General features: G+C 39.7%; 1 protein-coding gene across 1 annotated transcript in view; it reads left to right on the top strand.

The window, feature by feature from the left end:
• Positions 1 to 20,004, top strand: part of Grid1 (glutamate ionotropic receptor delta type subunit 1) — a 745,266-nt gene that overhangs the window by 590,136 nt on the left and 135,126 nt on the right. The gene's annotated exons all lie outside the window — the stretch shown is intronic.

Genomic DNA, 20,004 nt, shown 5'->3' with positions numbered 1-20,004 from the left:
CTCCTGGGATGATTGTGCTCAATCAGAGAGTTAATGCATATCAGGCACCTGGCAAATCACCTGGCTCATAGCAGGCACTCACTTCTCCCCCATCCTCCGAATTGATGGTCATGCATTTTCACAACGTCAAGACTGGCAGTTCTCATCTCCTGACCTCGATGCTCTCTGTGTCCTGATTTCTCACTGGCCATTGGAACCCCAGCCACTTTTTTGGGTCAGTAGGAAGGGAACAAGCAGTCCCTTCCCACTCTCCATGGCTTGTGATGCAGTTCAGGGTTTAGCAAGAAAGCAGGAAGCCAATTTGAGGCAGAGTCCCTGCACTGGGGCCAATCAGGAAGTGACTTTTACATGTTCAAGTTCCACAGTGGAATGTCTGTGACAGCCCGGCTGGCATCTGTGGATAGGTAGCTCATCACCCTGGGAGAATTCTAATTCTGCTGGATTTTACCAGCAAATGACTGTAACAAAGAAGGGATATATTAAAATGTGCATTAGGGATCGTAGTTATTATAAATTACATTCTTTGAAATCTCATTTAGATCCAGGAACCAGACTGCATTTGGAAGGCTCTGAGGATTAATCCTTTCGGAACAATGGAGTGTCAGTGATCATTTGGAAAAGTAATTATACCAAATTTAATTATCATGTGCATGCATTTCATAGGCAGTGCTGTGAACACCCAGGGGACAGTGGGGGACAGACTGCCCCAGCATGGGCCCTTGACTGTGGATTGTGGTACAAAATTATACATGTTATAATTGAGCATCACTTAATATTGAGGCTTGATAGATAACAGAGATTGTGGGTGGAGTGAATGGGAGGGGGCACTTGGCCCACTCAGCAGATGTTTGAGATATTTGGAAAGGCTTTTCAATGTTTTCAACATATTGAAGAGGAGCAAACTACATTTTGAGTAGGCTGATAAAAATGTTTCCCTGTCTTAAGCATTTCTTTTGTTCTCTGTTCTTACGGTATCCTCACCTCTTCTGAATTGCAGAATTCAGTTGGGAATACTCAAATGAGCTGTTCAATGGGACTTTGAAAGAGTGCATGTTTTGGGGTAGCATGGGTGAGTGGCACAGGAACTGTCTGATGGACAGATGGAGCTTGGCAGTGTGAATCTCAACATTTCCAGAGCTTTTTCTATTGGATGCTAACCTACTGGGGACCCATGATAAGTTTATCTGTCTCCTGGGACCCCTCCCTGGCTTACACCCTTTAGAGTTCATTGTCATTGCTGCTTCTTTAGGGGGTCTCCTCTGATAACCCTGTATTGGGTTGACTGCCCTGTGCTTACTTGCACAGTACAACAGTGTAATTGCTCATTCGTGTTCCTCTTACGATTGCTCATAGTGGGCACTGGGAGAACAGTGACCTTGTCCTTGGCTCAGCAATGACTCCCCAGCCCCTGACACAGGATAGGGCTCTGTAAATATTTGTTTGAATGGATGATCAAAATCTAGAAATTATAGGAGTCAATTCATCCTCTCTACACACTCCTGACTCTGCTGAAGCCCAAACAAACTGTCTTCAAAGTTGCTATTTTTGGTTATCTGGAGATAAAACCATTAGTATTTGACATATGAATCTTCCACTTGGTATTTGACCAGGAGCCAACTGGTTAGTTTCTCTGGGACTCAGTGAGGATTGTAATACTGACTGCAAGCATCACTGACAAAACAAACTGAAATAGTGTGTGGCAGGTGCCTTGTGGATGGCAGGTGCTCTATTCTTCCTGGGATACCTATGAAGTTATTTTTTGTTTGTACAGCTGAGCTCAGTCTTTACCTTTAGAAGAACTTTCTAAGAATTCACCTAGGATCCACAAACTGAAGCTTTTCACTTAAAGTTAGAAGTATTCTTAGATTATCAATTCCTTGATGCTAAAGCCACATCTCATGGGTAAGAGTGCTTAGTGGGCAAATCTGCCCACAGTGGAGAAATGCTTTCTACCTGTACTTTCAACTGAGAACTTCGCTGCTTCAGGTGGAGTTTGATGGCCCTGCTGGAGTTCAATACCCATGAGATGTAGCTTTCCCAGGCAGGTACATTTTATCAAAACCCTGAGGCTGTGGCTCAGTGGCACAGTGCTTAACTAGTACGTGTGGAGCACTGGGGTCGATCCTTAGCACCACATACAAAAATAAGCAAATAAAATAAAGTCATGCTATCTATCTGCAACTACAAAAAATATTGAAAAGAAAAAGAAAAACCGTCTCCCTCTCATCACTACAGCTAAGCTAGAAAGTCTTCTGTGTAGGAAATACAGACTTAGCTCCTACCTCATGGAGCTCTCAGGTCTGACAACAGGAAAATTGGGGAGGTCATGTTTGAGAAACCATAGAGTGTGTTGCAAAGGCACACTTACTGTTGACGTGTTTCACTGACTAATGCAAGGAGTGTGATGGGCCTCAAATGCTTTTTCCAATACATGGACAGGATTAAAGATACTGTTTGGTTTTTTTTTTGTTTGTTTGTTTTTTTGTTTTTGTTTTGGTACCAGGAATTCAACCCCAAGGGTGCTTAACCACTGAGCAACATCTCTAGTCCTTTTGTATATTTTCTTTAGAGATGCGAGTCTTTGTAAGTTGCTTTAGGGCCGTGCTCAGGTTCTGAGGCCGGCTTTGAACTTGTGATCATCTTCCCTCAGCCTCCTGAACCACTAGGATTACAGGTAAGTACCACTGTGTAAAGATACTTTTGTGGAGTTCAGGACCCCATATGATTGGTTGAGTTGCTTGCTCTTGTTTACTGAACAGCAACTGAATGGGACAAACCCAAAATGAGCAAAGGGAGGGAACTACATTTTTCTGAAAGTGGCTTGTGTGCCAAGCAGAGTAACAAGCATGTTATCTTACCCAGTTTCATCTAATTTTCTCAAAAACCTGGGAAGTAGATGGTGTGTCCGTTTATAGTTGAGTTGCCCAAATCATGCTGTTAAGAATACTAATAATAACCCTTAAAGTCTTTTGAGTACTTGCCATATGTCAGGTATTTAATAAAACTGAACCAGACAAAATTGCCATCTGCATAGGTCAAAAACAATCGAAGGTCAACCCCTTTTCATATATCTCATTTATGGCTGAACTAATGTAAGTCAGACAGGGTTGTCTGACTCAGAACTTTAGGTTGTGACACCACCTCCCAAAGAGGTAAAATAGAGCACCACTGTGTGGATGTCAGAATGCTGTTTTATATATTCTCAATAATAATTGTTCCTATCAGGGGATTTACTGGGAAGTCTTAAACATGAGGATTTGAGAATGTGGTGGTGGTGTGGGATGAACTCTTGCTTTCTGGACTGATTCCTGGTTGCATTAATTCTTTACCTGGCATGGCAGGGTGCTCTCAGACACGGAAGACACTCTTGCTGTATTAGGTTTAAAATGTCATCACTAATTAGCTAGGATTGCAGGCTGGGGCAGTGCACACCAGGCCTGGGGACTTAACTTTATAGACAGAGAATTGAAGGGAAAAATACATTTTCCAAACTCATTTTAAAAAATAGTTTCCCTTGGAAATTAAAATCATTAAATGTACATCATTATGCTGATCAGTATTCATGCTTTAAAGAAACAGTTTTGCCTTCATTTAATTTGTTTCTCCTAGACCTAATTATGGATTGGATAAAAATGTTATTTTTCTATCACTGTGCAAATCGCATTTTACCACCCAGGAGGACAGTTCTCTCTGTCCAGGAGGGTCATTTCTAAGTAGTGATTAGTCAAGGAAGTATTCCAAAAGGGAGTTTGTTATTCAGGAAGAAAAAGGAACGTAGCAAGTGTGATTTTTTCCAGTAACATGGAGTGGTCAGGACCTGACTGGTTGGGACTGCAGATCTTTACTCAAGAATGTTTGTCCAGGCTGTGGAACTGAAAGGGTGCAACAGGCCAAAGGCTGACCCATGAGCCAGCAGAAAGTGTGTAACCCATCAGACTTACCTGTCTTGCAGGGAGCATGAGGGTGCAAGAGGGAGGGAAAGGTTCTCAGTCACCTTGATGGACATCCAAGAACAAGGAGGAAAACAGTGACTCTGAAGACATCACTTTGCTTCCTGGGAAGAGTTTATACTTGGTCCAGGGCCAAGATTCAGAGACTAGAGTCGGGTCTGATTAGGATTAGAGTAATGGTGAGCACTTCCATCATGTTTACTATGTGCTGCAAGATTTTCAGCACTTTGTTAGCACAATTATCAATTTACTTAATCTTCACAACAATTCCACCAGGCAAACACCATAATCTCCATTTCATAAATGAGGAATGTGAGGCACACCAGGGTTAAGTAGCTTGTCTCCTAGTAAAAAGTAAGAATGAATCAGTTTGCCTGGAATGTGCTCCACTGACTTTGTCCATTCCACTGAACTGTCACTCAACCCTAGTAGATCACTTACAACTTAACAAGTGCTACATACACAATACAGATACACTTAATCCTATTAATGGCCCTATGAGAAAGACGGGACTGTGAAGGACTGTTATTCAGACGGTATCCATTGAATCATGCCTCTTGGCATTCGTACACTTGTGCAGCCCCCTTTCTTTCAAAATGGGCTGGACTGTGACCTGCTTAATCAACAGAATGTGGCAGAACTGAGGCTGCAATAGTGCTGGCCCTCAGCCTTAAGCTCTCTGGAAGCCTTCACTTAGTCCTTTTTTATATTTTATTTAGAGATGGGGGTCTTTCTGGGGAAAGCTAGCTGTCATGCAAAAGGTCTTAGTACCTGAGACCATCATGCTCACCAATAGGGGGAGGCTACACAGAGGGAAACTGAGGCTCCAGCCAACAGCACCAGCTGGGGTCCCAGCTGAAAGTCCACCAACTTACCAGCCTTTTGAATGAAGCCATCCTGGGAGAAGACTGTCTAGCCCCAGCTGTCTTCCTTGGCTGACGCTACGTGGAGCAGATGAGCTGTTGCCTAACTCTGTTTAAATTGCAAAAGGATGAGCAAATAAATAAAATTAAAAATGATTGTTGTCTTAAGCCACTAAGTTTTGCAATTATTTGATAATGTTACAGAAGATAATTGAAATGGTTATTACCTTCACTTTACAGATGAAAAATATGAGGTACAAAGAGGCCTTGGAACCTGCCCAAAATGATATAGCTAGGCAGTGGCAAAAGCAGAAATTGAATCAAGGAGTATGAGTGTTGAGATACTTGCTCATCACCATCGTCTCTTCCCTCAGTCAATGCATTCATTAGGATTTCCTCAGTCCACAAGGAGAATTGACCTGTATGAGGCTATACAAGGAGTGCTGTGATATGGGAGTACTGGCCCCTGCCTGCTCAGCCTTCCTGTTCTAGTGGGAGCTTATACTCCTTGTTAGAATGCTTCTTTATGTAGAAGCATGCTTTGGGATATACTGCATTACAAGAAATCATAAGACACATTTTTAGCAAGTGTATCGTATAATCTAGCAGGTAGGGATGATTATCCCCACCTTGCAGGTAGAAAACTGAGGCTTGGAGATTATAGCAATTAGCTCAGATTCACTCAGTATATTTGGAGTAAGCTAGAATTTGAACCTGATTCAAATTGAACCATATACCAGTATATGATCAAACCGAAATTCTATACCCACTCTTTAGTGTTCCCTGTAGGCTCTGTCACACTCTTTGACTCTGTTCAAATTGAGCTTCTCCCATCCTTCTTTCAACAACACAGTCAACCATTATCCTGAGAATGCTCTGCACATTAGTAAGACTACCCATACTTGGAAGCTTTTTATTTCCTGCCCTGATCAGAAACCAATTATGTTCATTTTCCGGTGTGTAACAGCCTCCATAGTGGAGATGGGAGGAATTTCTCCCCTCATCCCAGCTATATGCAGATTGGGCTCCAGCCCCTCTCAGCATCTTGGAGACTCTTCTCACCATGGTAACAGCTGGCCAATTGGCTTTCTCACATCTGTGTAAGGAATTTTTCTGCCTGGGCCATAGGGAAGGCTTTCTTTCTTTCCTTCAGGTGATGAGCAGGGAGGTGTTCCTAAGTGAGGTATTGGTTCTTCCTGTGGGGGAGGTGGCACAACCTCCAAGGGAACTACAGTCATTGAGGCTACAAGAGGACTGGACCTTGAGTCTTCATGTTTCCTCTCCATTAAGTCTGGTCTGATTCTTGTGCCTCAAGTTCTGTACTTAGCTCAAAGCATGAAAGTAGCTGGCAGACCATGAGCATATTCTGATAAAAATTCACCCCTCATGTTGGCAATCATTAACTCTTAAGCTTGAGAGCTGCTCCCTACCTGTCTCCCCATTGCACGTGGATTTGGTAATGGTGTCAACCTCATTAGATTGTCAAGAGGAGTAGAGAAGTATGTATTTTTACAGTGCTCAGAGGAGCACCTGGCATAACCTATGTAAATGTTGATTAATAAAATAAATAGGAGCAAATAGCTCTTTGTAGGATGAATAGACAGATGGCTAGATGTTGTACATATTATGTGGGTGGGGGATGAGAGAGAAAGTGTAGCCAGAGTAGAAGAGAGAGCACCACAGTGAGGGAAGGTTTGGAGTTACTGCCAGTAGTGTCCAATGCATGGCAGGGTCTCAATCTGTTCTTGTGCCTTGGGAAGGGCTCTGAGAGCAGCAGTTTCTCATTTCAGCAGGGATCCTCCTTAGCAAGAGTCACTTGCTTCACTATGAAAATCCATGCCAGCCTGTGACTTGCTTTAGTCAATAGAAAATGGTAGAAGTGACATCACAGAAGTCCAACAGCCTCAGCCAACTGGGCAGCTTCCACCTTGCTGTCTTAGACTCTGAAGAGCCATGGATGCAGACCTTGTGATGCAAAAGGCCAAATCATCTCAGCATCCTATTGACCTGCCACCTGAATGAAGTCCCATAAGTGAGCCCCATTAACTCACTGAACTGTTAGAAATAATGAATTGTAGTTGTTTTAAGTCACTGGGTTTTAGGGTGGTTTGTTTGCTACAACAGATGCACAGCTACTTTTATACCCTTGACCCAAGAAAGCTCCTCCTCTATTGACAGAGCGTGCAACTTTGGGAAAGATGCATAAAGAACCATGAGGGAAGAAGACCCCAGCCTAGATAGTCAGAGCAAATGAATCAACCCTGGTGATCAATGACGTGACAGATGTTGTAGCCAGATCACCCTCACATCTACCACAGACATCTGAAACACCTACCTAGGTTCAATCCGGTCTGGAGTCCAGAGTCCCTTGCTAGCTGCCCCTCTGTCAATGTATAAAAAGTAACAACTGAAGAATATGCTTCATAAGGAATAGTGTGAAGATAAGCTGAGAAAAAAAGACTGAAAACTCATAGATTCATGATTAGACTGCTTCAAATACCAAGAGGACTGCCCTTGCCAGAAAGACTAGACAGATTCAAAATCATCCCAAGTTCTTTAAGAAAAATCATAGCAATGCTAAAAATAAATTTGGTACCAACGATATGCCAGTCATTTTATATACAGCCTACTCTATTCCTGTAAGTAACTCTGGAAGGCATGTAGGTAATAATTTCATTATTTTGTAGGCAAAGAAATAGAATCAAGAAGCTTAGTTACCTGCTCAAGGTCACACAGTCTGTAAGGGGAGGAACTATAATTTGAACCAATGTTTGATTTCCAAGCTCAGCCTTTGTCCCTTATGTCCTCATGTCTTTCTCTTGGCCCACTGGATAGAACTGAAGCAAAGGGGGGATTTCTGAGCATGGCACGTTCTCTTTCACCTCCATTGCTTTGGGTATATTTCTGCTTTAACAATGGCTATCATATCATTCTCTATTCTGGAAAATCATATTCACTCTTGAACTTTAATATTATATCTGATTCTTTTTGTCTTAATCGCCTCAGCTCAGAGGATCACTCTTCTGTTTTTCTAAAGTGCATTCTACAAACTCTCTTCTTATATGTAACCCATGATTTTAATTAAATTTTTTAATTTTACTTTTCCTCCTTCCAGAATATAAATTTCTCTAGGACAGGGCTTATGTTCCATTCATCTTTGTGACCTGTGCCTGTCAGATTCTGCCAGGTGTTAGACTTCAATAAATGCTTCCTTAATTAATGAATATATTGATGACTCAATAGAAAGAATAGCTCTGTGAACCACTGTCTGGACTTGGAAAATGGCACTTCTGATGGAAACAGCACCCCTACTCCATTTGTTGTGTCTGGGTACTCAGGCTGGTATTATGTGAAGTCTGGCTTCCTGTGAAGATATTACTGATCACTGATCTCATGAGTGAGGTGGTCATATCACTGGGTCTTGAAGGATTTCTTTTTTTTTTTTTTAAGTTAAAACTTTATTCATGGACAGAAAACAGAATCTAAACACATAGATTCACATCATGTTTTGGAATTGAAGGCAAAAATACTGTAGCAGGTTTTCAGAAATAAATTATAACATCAATGCAATCTTAAAAAAACTCAAACCAAAATTTTTTGGAACTTTACAAAGTTATCGTAGAAAACAATTGAAAAACTAAATAGACAAAATAGGCAGTGAAAAGAAATTAATTGTAACAATGACATTTCAGATAATGGGGAAAATAGTATTAAAATAATTAGCTATATACTTGAAAAAAACCAAATCACTGTATCACTCATTCAGAAAAATTAATTCCTGCCACACTGAAAATCTAAATATAAATAACAAAACATAAACTTTAGGGAAAAATATAAGAAATTATATTTTTTTGAAGGATTACTTTTAATTAGAACATTTCTTCATAGGCTTTTCCCTGCCTAAAACTTGAGAAGGAAATTAAACTGGATGACATTTACTAGATGGATTGACACTGTGTTTGTAGGGACATGGCTCTACCAGGATGCTCTGGAGACCCTGCATGCTACTAGATAGGCCAGGCAGGCACAGGTGGATCTGCAGCTGATAGACGTGCTGTGGGAATACCTTGCCATCCTCGTGGAGTATGAGAGGAAGGGGGGCCTCTGAGGAGCTGTTGGGAGGCCATTTCCCGTTCCCTTTTCCCTGGTGGGACTGTGCTGACCTGACACAGCCAGGATCCTCTAAGGTGTAAGGCTTTCTGCCCTACCCATCTCAGGATGAAGCTGCAGGACTTAAAAGCGCTTGGCTGAAGTTTAGAGCTGGCTCCTCAGCAATGAGATGTACCACAACTGGAGTTACAGTCACCCAGACCCTTTGTTTCAATGTCAACATTTTTGGTATGTGGAAGAAGGAGTTAGGGAGCTGGTACATTTTGTTTTCTCTTCCTTTTTCTGTCTATATAAGTGACAAACTGAATCTAAAGGTGGCTTGCACCTTTATAGTGAATCACCTGGACATTGGATAATGTCCCCTTCTCCACCTGTGCCCAGGTGTCACCTCTGCCAGTGCTTCTCAACCATTTGTCCTGAAGGACCACTTATTTTTATTTTCAATCTGCCACCAACCCATATTTTCATAAAGTAAAAAAAGTTGATTTTCTAAACTTAAATTATACAAAATACCTCTCCCTCTTTTAGTTAAATGAGATTACACAGAGTAATTCTGACAGTGTGTTGGATGTTGATAAACACTTTTGCTTTCTCTGCTAACCTCATTGAGGGCAGTCATCAGCCCACAGGTTACACTCTAGGAAGCACTGATTGTAGCATGCCCCAGGAAAGAGAAGGAACTTCTACACAGAGTGCCTTAAGTTTTGGTTTGATTTAAAAAATAAATGTATTGTAATTCATATTTGACTGGTAAGGGATTTGTGGATAATACTGAGGTTTAAATAAAACTCCCCTTACAAGAATGAGAGAAAATAGCTGTAATGTTATCTGTCAACAAGGGCAGCCTAATACTAACAGGACAGATAATGCTTGCAAGGCAAACCGAATTGACATATGAAAATGGACATTTCCTATTGTGAACTGTGGACAGTTCTCCAGATCTTAGTCTGAACTCTTGTAAACCTCACATTATAAAGTAAGACAATGAGAATATATTGATATTACAGAAAGCTGATTAAAAATTTTTAAGTTACTTATGGAATTATTTAAAATATCAAATTTATAGTGGTTAATTATGAACCCTGCCTTCAGTATATATTGGGTCTTGAGGCATTCACTAATGATGATATTATCACGTCCGGCATCATATGGAACAATTATTTCATCTTTATTTTCACTTGTAAAATTTCTATTATATGTATGCATTATAACTATATAGGTATTATATAATATGTTGATATACAATTTGTCTGTATATCTTTACTATGTATATCAGTAATATTAAGTATTCATAAATTGGTGTGTGATTTGACAGGTAGTATTCAGGACCCAACAATGGCGTGAGGTTACCTTCAAGGCCTTCCCAAGCCCCAGAGGTGGTTAGTCACCTCTCAGTCTTTACCTTGCAAGTACAGGTCAAGACTTCTGCACTTTCTCCAGTTGGAGGGTGGGCTCAGTGCTGGTTCTGGGATGTGTTTCCCATCAACTCTAACTCATAAAAGGTCTGAGGACTGGGATTGTGTGTGCTTTGGTGTTGCACCAATTAAAAGAATCATAAAGACACACTCAAGGGGCACATCAACTCTTTCCACAGTTTGTCTATTCCAAAGTTCATTAAAGAAAGTGGATTGAAAAAAGACCATTTTGTGAAGACTGATGTGTCTCTGTCCTGGCTACTCAGTGACTGACTAGCTTGTGTGGTATTTGTGGTGATGATACTTTGAACCGGCCACTGATGTGGAAATAGCAAGTCCACACACTAGGCTTACATAAAAGCTTGACTTTAGAATTATACTTAATTTTCCTCATTATAAAAATAAGTCACACTCATTATAGAAAGTTTTAAAATGCATTGAATTCTAAAGAAAAGTAATAATTTCATTACTTGAAGAAATTATTATTAGGGATGAGATGTAACTTAATGGTAGAGCATTTGCCTAGCATGTGTGAGACTGAATTCAATTCCGAGCTCTGCAAAAACAACAACAAAAAATCATCCTTAAATTTTGAATTTATCTTTCTGTTATATATTCCCATATGGCACATACTACATATACATGCACACTTATAATATTAAATATTTACATACTTACAATAAGTGTGCGACTGTGTGTGTGTATAAGTACATAGTTTTTATTTTTTTCAGTCATGTAATCTTGATTTCCCACCTTTATGGAAAGCAAGCTCTACATTTTTCAGTCCTGGGGTTTCCTCTTTCATGTAACAGAAGGTATCAGACTGGACAGGTGAAGCTGTGGATTCACAGGTGTGATGGGGACCATCTCAGTGGAATTGACAGCAAATCTGGTGTTCTCCTCTGTCAGCAGCTGTCCCTCCTTATTTTGATTATGATGTTCTCCTGTGACTCCTGTGCAAACCCTTCTCAAACACCTCCCCAGACCTGCCCCCAAGGAAGAACTCCTTGGAGCCAACCTGACTTCCTCCTAAGATCTGTTTACTTCATTTGCATGTGACCTGTCTCCTTTATAATATCACTACCAAGAGAAAGGGGCCTGTAACCAGGGCAACCAGAAGTGGTGCTTTGCAATTCAGACTGGGCCAGACTTTCTGCTCCATTTAGTTGGATTTTTACACATTCTTGGCTCTTTTCTCTCTTCAGACTGCAAGAATGCAAACACCCAGAATCTCCATTCATCTATGTCCTTTTCTCTCAGGGTCTTCATTCCACCACAGACAACATGCATTGTATTTCAAGTAAATATTTCTTCAACAGTTATAGGATTCCCCTTCTGATCATTACTACCCATCATTCAGGGCCATGACATTTTCTAATGTTAATACTGATTAGCATTGGTAATGATAATATTAGTGATAATAATCATTAGTTACAATTATTATTATTTCTAACAGGCATTTGTAATGCTCCCTAATGTTATATCCGGGGATAGACCATAGATACTTGACAATTCTCATATAATTGGATATTAAGTAGTTCCCTTTCTGTTGTTTTAGCCATTATGTCTAGTTCTCTGATGATCATCTTTGTGTATACCTTTGGCATGTTATTAATATACAGAAGTCCTTGACTAGGAAATTTACTTATAATTGAAATTACTGGTGAAGAGATGTATTTATAGCAACTTAGCAAGACCCTAAGCAACTTAATGAGACCCCGTCTCTAAATACACACACACACACACACACACACACACACACATACACACATAACACACACACACACACACACACACACAAACACATATAAAGGCTGGGAATATGTCTCAGTGGTTAAGCACGTAAGCACCCCCTGGGTTACAATCCCCAATACCAATTTAGAAAAAGAAAAAAAAGAGATGTATCTTTTATGATCTTCATGCATGCTGCTAAGTCACTTTCCACAGAGTATCAGTTTACCCTGTAATATAATTGTGCTCATGTCACTATGTCATCACTAGGCATTTCACTGTAATATTTTATAAGCTTACAGCTTGCCTTTTTCTTTTATTAGATTGGATGTGTTTCTGCTTGATACGTAATGGAGTATTCTCCTCTGAGGAAATATTTGTTCTGGTTTCCTTTCTTCTTTCTTTTCATTATATCTGCATGTTTTATATTGTGAAATATTCTGTCTAAAAGCCCAGGGCAGAAGTCCTATTCTTGCAAATGGGATTATCATACTTTTCAACCAATCACAGCTGATCATCACATGCCCAAATTCTAGCCTAGTCACAGGTCAGAAGAATCTATGCTTCTGAGAACTGATCTCTGAAATTTGGTTGAAGGAAAGCTCTATATGATCTTACATTAGGATTCTTTGAGATCTGCACCCCAGACACCTATAGTAATTTAGAGATAGGTATGCATATCTTCATCTTTTGTGATAATGAGTGCCTACTCTGTGCCAGGCAAGCGGCAAGTGGTGGCCCGTATGGGGAATTGGGCCCACGGCCTTGGCGTTATCGGCACCACAAGGATAAGGTAAATAAAAGACAGTTTCGCTAGCGTAATTAACGAGAAGGTTCCCCTAGTGAGGGAGCGTAACGGAAGGCTGTCCTAAGAGACAGCAAAGGACGTCCTGTAGTAAATGAATATGTGTAAGGTGTTATTTGTGTTACCTTTTCTTGTTTGGTTTCTGTTTGTTGTTGTTGTGGCAATATGGACATTAGTTCATTTCTGTCTGACTTCCAAAAAAACAAAATTTCAAGAACAGTTAAGAGAAGGGGAAAAGATATTAGAAACTGTAAAAGAAGAACAATCAAGTCGAGCTTCTAAAAGAGAAAGTAGATGTTAAGACTCAGAACAGGGATGTAACTCTGAAGAACAGGAGCTATCTGAGACGGAGCTATCTGAGACAGAGCTAAAAAAGAAGTTCCCTCAGTGGCATTTAACTCCTACTGTGCCACGCCCTCTGGCGTGTAATCTAGATCACCACTATTTTCCAAGTTGTAGGGGCGCATGTACTTGCTGCACAGGGATGACCCCCAGTCAGTGGGCTGATGTAGAATCTCGATCAGTATTCCCAATAACCCTCAACTTTTAATCTATCATTAGCTCATAAGGAAAAACCTGTCTTAGACCAATGTTATCTGTTCTGTGCATACAGTGTTTATACAAAATGCGTATACATAGGTGCAGAGAAACAGCCATTATTCGCCAAGCTCTCGTCACAATTGATGCTGGCTCATCCCCCCAAGTCTGGTTAAATATGTTGGACTGGTAGTCAAAGACAGGTAAGATTCATGGGGAGCTCATACCGACCTAAGACAGGAAATGAGGGCTAGAGCCTCATTGTCCAATGACGGGTAAGGATGTTGCTCTGCCGTGGACAACCTAAGACAGGCACGGTCTCTTTTATAAACAAAGGGGGAAATGTGGCGGGTGAGACCCGGGATCCAGTGTTACACCACATGCATCCAAGATGGCGACTGGCAGAGAGCCAAAGGGCGTGCTGAATGCGCCTTGAGAAAAACAGAAAGCATTTACCTTTAACTGTATAATAATTAGTTCAGCCGCCTAACGCGTGGACAGATGTATCTTACATGTATGCTTGAGCTCATGATCGCTTGACCTTTAATAGGATTAGATGGACATATCTGATTACAATTGCTTATGCATGAGACTGCTTATAATATTGAGGGTGTTATCCGAATAAAGCGGAAGCTGCTTCATGAACTTCTGAAGAGTACATGTCGTTTGTCCTGCTGGTCGGCGGCAAGCGGCAGTACATGATAGTGATTGTAACTGAGTTGAAGAAGATTTGGAAAATAACAATTTAGAGTGTAGGTTGTGTTTGAGGAATTTGGTAATTATTCTTTGTGTTGTCTATTAGGTACCAAATGGAGATGTCAACCTGTAACCTGAACATTTGAGGCTGGAGCCCAGGGAAGAACTCTGATTTGGGAATATAAATTTGGAAGTAATCAGAACATTGGTGAATTTTAAAACTCACAAGGAATGGCTATCCATGTTATTGTATATTCTATTTTAAGGCAACACATCCAGGCTAAAAAGGGGAAATTTGCTTACTTAAGGCAATCATTAACATGTGATTAAGGCAGAATTCAAATTCAAGTCTGCCCAAACTCATTCTACCAAATATAATGATTGTTTCAAAATTGTTGATACAATGTACACTTTTTTATTTCATTTTATAGCTTTCAGTCCCTTCTTTCATATGGGCTCAAAGGTGAAAAGGATAGATATTAAGAGTTCATACCCTCAGATTTCACATGATAATAATGAGACACAGAATGGACAGACAAATTGACTAAGGCCATGTGATATTTCTCAGCCAACCTCACTACCGATTTTGAAGTTTTTCAACTGTAGCATGTTACATTACTGTATGGCCTCTTTATCAGTAAAGAATTTTGTGAACATTCAGTTTCATTCCCTTCGATCTCACGCCTTTCAATTCAGTTGAAAATGCCATTACCTTGCGAGTGTTTGCTGTGAGACCAGGGTCTTTAGTGGCCACACAGGCAGGCACTCAGCTGCTGACCTTGAGAGCCACATTTTCATGGGGGTGAATGCACCTCACTCCCAATTTCTCTAAATTTATCCTTAAAGCTCATCAGAGTTAGAACTTTTTTCATATTCTACAATGTGATATATTAATAAATTTCTGTTTTTTATTGTCTTAGAAAGATAACTCAGATCCAAGTTATGCATATAATCTAAAGAAGAGTCATTGGTATTGAAAACAAATACTATTTACATTATGATTATGAAGTAGGAAATGGAAAACTAGAAACAGGAAAAACTATCTTTCACCTCCTACACTGTCTCCATAGCTAGTACATCTGGGCTCAAGATTTCTACTATCCCCCCTAACATAAAAATATTTTCAAAACATCTCTTGATTCCTATTTCCTAATATTACTCTGAGGTTCTATGTACAAATAACTTTCAGGGTAAGTTTTAGTTCTCTTCTTATCACCCATATAGTCTTCTTGTTAAGAAATAATTGTTTGACTCTAGTGCTGGGGGAATGGGAGTCAATTGCTTTCTGTGCAGTTGGTGAGTTCTCTAAAGTGTGGGGCTAGGAAGAAGGGACAAGAAGAAGGAGGCTTGAGGACTTTCAGGTTTCCAAGTTGGACCACTGCAATGACATGATTCCCCAAACTGCAAATAATATGTAAAGAGAAGGAGAAATGACAAAATTCCGACCTCAGGAATGTGATTGGGTTCTGGGCCTCCTCAGCAGCCCCAGAATTCAGATAAAATTCTGTCACCATGGGAATTAAAATCTTGGGAATATTTTTCTTTCCTTTCCTGCCTAACTCTTTTCTTTCTTTCTTCCTCCATTAAGTAAGCAAAACTTTATACAGATGCCACAGTGTGCAGAGGGAGCCTTTACTGAGGAATGTCCAGTGTACTTGATTTAGAAAGTCCTGAGTTTATGACCTCTCTGAATTATTTAATAGAGACAGGGCAAGTCACTGGACCTCTCTGAATAATAGTTTCTTGACCAGCAAAATTGAGGCTAATTCCTTTTCTACTAACTCTCAAAGTGTTAGTGACACTGGGTGATGCTGTGTGTGACAATACTTTGTAAATTGTAAATATACCTACATATTGCTTGGGAGGCATTATTTTAGATGCAGTGGGAATACAGAAATAAACCAGCCCATACTCTAAAGATGAGCACAAGGGGCAAATGAATCAGAACTTAGACTTAATGCCTTAAAATAGCAATTATTATATTATATTATATTATATTATATTATATTATATTAATCTCACAGATTCTATAGCTTTGGAGTTAGGTGACTTTTGCTCCTTATGGTATTAACTGAGATCACTTAGCTATACTCAAGAGGGCTCAAAAGTGTTTCACTCTCATTCCTGGTAATAATCTTGGTTAAGGTTATTAGAGGATTGAACTTATCTGAAACTGTCTGCCAGGGCACCTGTGTGCAGCCTCTTTGGCCTAGTGGTATCTGGGTATTGAATCTCTTACATGGTGGCTAGCTTTCCCCAGAGCAAGGACTGCAGTAGAACCAAGTGGACAATGCATGTTCATTTGGGATGTAGTCTCAGAAAGCACACATAGTTACTCCACCAAAATTTACTAATTACAAGCAAGGCCAGTTAAGGTTCAAGGAGAGAAAGTAATCAGGCTGCAAATATTGATGGAAGAGTGACAAGGTCATGTTCCAGAAGAACTTATGAAACAGATGATGTCACTGTTACTTTTAGAAGATAGAACCTTCCTCTATAATGCTTCTTCTGGTCACAGGCTTCTCAAAAAAGGAACATTTACTAAAACTGATTATTATAACTGAAAAGAATGCTATGTAAAAAAGTTTTCACATATCAAATAAAGGATTTGCATATCATTATACTCTCCCTTCTTCAAAAACAACATAGTCTCATTCCATTATGATTTTGGCTCATAGTCTAGGATCTTATCATCTAAATCAGGTTGAGAGACAGATGAAGATATTTGAATACAGATATTTGGATATAGAATGTAAAGATCCTAATCTGAAGAATCAAGTTATATGACTCTCATGCTCAATACTTGAGAGGTATTGAGGATAGATGCAATAAATATTCCCATCCGTGAGGGAGAAAGGAATCAGGCACATAGTGATCACTGGTACACTGAAATTCTGATATCCAACTGGGCTCATGTCACTAGCTCCTTGATTAGGGCCTGATGTTACTTCCAGAAAGCAGTTCTCTGTTTCTTTACTCCACCCTTCGAAATATTATTGATTCTGATTTCTAAATCATCCTTACTTTTCCATTTCCATCCTTACTTTTGTACTTGAAACTGAATAGTTTTCTCAGCTGCTCCCTACCTACAGAGGTTGAGGGATCTAAGTCTCTTTCATTTTACCTTCTCTCCAACCCGTTTTATTTTAACCTGGCTATGCTTCTACCGTTACAATTCCTTGAAAAACTATGTAGGCTTCTTATTAAGTTTATTGATTGCTTACTACATTAGATGATAGCATGCTTATAAATTCTTTCAGAGAGGCTTTTTGTTATGATTTGGATATGAGATGGTCCCCCAAAGGCTTCTATGTTAATACAGGAATGTTCAGAGGCAAAATGAATGTATTGTGAGAGTTATAATCTAATCTGTCTACCTTTGTTTGAATGGTCTAATCAGGTGATAATTATAGGCAGGTGGGCATGTGCCCTGGAAGGATTCACAATCACTTTGGCCCCTTTCCCTTTCTCTCTTTGCTTCCTGGCCATGATTAATGGAGCTGGGCTCCTCCACCATACCCTTCTGCCTTGATGCCATGTATCACCATGGGCCCAGAGCAATGGAGTCAGTCCACCATTAACTAACTAAACCTCTAAAACCATGAGCCAAAATAAACTTTCCCTCCTTAAAGTTGTTCTTGCTGGGTATTTTAAAGTGACACAAAGCAGAATGACAGACTCTTCTTTAGCTGAGGCTTCCTAACAGGCTGGTATAGATTTTAGATATTCTTTTGCTTAACAGAGAAGGTCTATGATATACACTTTTAAGATTGTAGGAATCCTTTTGTCTCTATGAAAGATCTACAAGGCACTAACTTAAATATTTATGATGGCATAAGAAAGAGTTTTACAATCAGGCCCTTGATTTCCTGGGACATTTTTCTGGGTAGTCTGAAGGATTTGATCTTTGCATTGAGAAACTGTCAATTTTCAGGAATATTTTTGGAATTTTCTGCAAGAAGAGATTAAAGATGAAAAATAATTTAGGTTTTTAATGTAACCAACCCTGGGTTCTATATATATAGAACCTTAAATTCTGCTTGAAAATGGATTTACTTTTTAGTTCATAGATGAACTATCTGTGAGTTATGGTTTAGATATGAGGTGGTCCCCAAAAACTCATGTGTGAGACATTGCAAGAAAATTTAAACATAAAATGATTGGGTTATGAAAGCCTTAACCTGATCATGCATGAATCCACTAATAACTAGGTGTTAACTGTAGGCAGGTAGGGTGTGGCTGGAAGAGCGGGGTAGCTGGGGGTGTGCCCTTGGGGTTCAAATTTTGTCCACGGTGAGCAGAGAATTTCTCTGTTTCCTGATACAATGTCCTAAGCTGCTCTACTCTGCCACACTTCTCCGACATGATGCTGTGCCTCACTTCAGGTCCAGAGCAATGGAGTGGATCATCTATGGACTGAGACCTCTGAAACTGTGAGCCCCCAAATAAACTTTTCCTCCTCTAATTTTCTTGTCAGGTCTTTTGGTCACAGCAGCAAAAAAACTAACTAAAACACCATGCATTTGTGTATGCATTATGATAAACAGATAAGTAAAAACAAAGGAATGTTCAAAACTCCTTCTCAGATTCATCAGTTTGTTAAGTAGAATATCTATCCATATTATTGCAGGTGACAGATTTTCTTAATTTTCAACCACTATATAACAAAGGTGCCTTTTCTTCTAGCTTCCAATATTTCCCCCTACACTCTTACAATTTACTTGAGTTTTATATCTACCATAAGTCTGCTCAGGGGTCTTCTAACTTCTACTCAGTCTCAAAGCATTTTCCACACATTTTTTACTTTTTCTTACAGTAGCATCATGTTTTCAAGTACCAAATTCTGTTCAAGTCACTATAACTAAAATGACTGAAAATTCAATTGTATCAATAACAATTTTATCTCATGGTTTCTATATGTTAGAAATTTTGTCAGAACTCAGCTTGGCAATTCTTCTGATGATAACTGGGGCTAACTGGTAGAACTAACCTGGCTAATGGGTTGGTCTTATGGTTCCAAGATGACTTTATTCACATGTCTACTGCTTTGCCAGAAGTGGCTGGAAGGCTGAACTCATAAAAGACTGTCAATCAGAATATCTATCTATGGTCTTTTCAGCCACATGCTCTCAGAGTTGTGCGTTTTGCATAGAATCTGGATTCCCCTAGATAAGTGGTTCTCAATGGGTAGTAGTGGGGGTTAATTCTGCCCTCCAATGGATTTTTGGCAATGTCTGGATATATTTTTGGTTATCATACTGGGGTAGTGCTATTGGAATCTAGCTGACAGAGGTCAGGGATGCTGCTAAACATCCTGTAATGCATGGAACAGCACCTTTCCTCTCCAAGAAAAGAATTATCTGGCCTAAAATGTCAATGGCGTAAAGGTACAAAGCTTTATCCTAGAGCAAGCATCCCAAGAGAACTGTGCAGAAGCAGCTTAGCCTTTTCCAATCTAGCCTCAAAGGCAGATAGAATCAGATTCACACCAGATAGAAAGGGGGTGAATTAGACTTTCTTTCTTGATAGAAGGAGGAGAAATTACATTACAGAAGAGCATGGAAGGTGGGAAATTTTGCCACAGCCATCTTAGAATATACAGCCTGCTGCAGAAATTGTCATGGGAATCTGAATGTGATCAGTGCCCTGAAGAAGGGTAAACATAATGCCTTAAGGATGCAGGAAGACCTGTCACTTCTGGTTGGAGGGATAAAATGGAGTTTCCGCAAGACATGACATTTAAAGAATTCTGAAATGACAAATTAAACCTTGAGAGAAGAGGCATTATTTGGAAAGAGTAATTGAAAGGGAGAATATTCTAAACAGGGTGAATAATAGAAATAAAGATACAAATAAAATTTTAAAAATAAAAAAAATAAGAGTATTGATAATCAGGA

The sequence above is a fragment of the Sciurus carolinensis genome, chromosome 5 (genome assembly GCF_902686445.1).
Source record: "Sciurus carolinensis chromosome 5, mSciCar1.2, whole genome shotgun sequence".
Taxonomy (NCBI): domain Eukaryota; kingdom Metazoa; phylum Chordata; class Mammalia; order Rodentia; family Sciuridae; genus Sciurus; species Sciurus carolinensis.
This window is presented reverse-complemented; position numbering and strand designations above follow the sequence as displayed.